The following is a 600-nucleotide window of genomic DNA, read 5'->3' as shown; positions in this document are numbered from 1 at the left end:
GGGCTAAGCCTTTGGCAGGAGCTGAGGACATGTCCAGGGGATCAGGATGGTGCTGAGCATGGGCTAGGCTGTGATGTGCAGAKGGGCAGGACAAAGCTGAAGTGTGGGGTAGGGGACACTTGCGTGAGCAGGGCTGAGCCCAGGGAAGGAGTGATGACTGCAAGAGGGCAGCAAGACTCGGCTGAGTCCAGACAGGGGCAGGAGTCATGTCTGTGGGGGCACCATGAGGCTGAGCTTGGACCAAGGATGATGACSAAGAGGAACAGGAGAGAGATGAGCCCTGGGGCAGGGACAGAGCAGGGGTGATGCCCAGGAGGGAGAGGACAGAGCTGAGCCCTAGGGCAAGGATGGGACAAGGACGATGCCCCGGGGGAAGAGGAAAGGGATGAGCCCCCGGGCCGGGATGGAACGGGCTGATGTCCCAGGATAGCATGTCCCTGGATAGGTGTCCCATGCAGCAGTGATGTCCYAGGCAGCAGGACAGGGCCGAGCCTCAGGGCAGGAAGGGACAGACTGATGCAGGGGCCGGGGGGCACACAAGACAGGGCAGACGAGGGTGATGCCCGGGCAGGGGGAGTAGCAGGAGGGGCTGAGCCCCGG

This window comes from Nothoprocta perdicaria, unplaced genomic scaffold (genome assembly GCF_003342845.1).
Source record: "Nothoprocta perdicaria isolate Ctin4 unplaced genomic scaffold, notPer1 scaffold_6, whole genome shotgun sequence".
Lineage (NCBI taxonomy): Eukaryota > Metazoa > Chordata > Aves > Tinamiformes > Tinamidae > Nothoprocta > Nothoprocta perdicaria.
The sequence above is the reverse complement of the archived record's forward strand: the minus strand, read 5'-3'. Positions refer to the sequence as shown.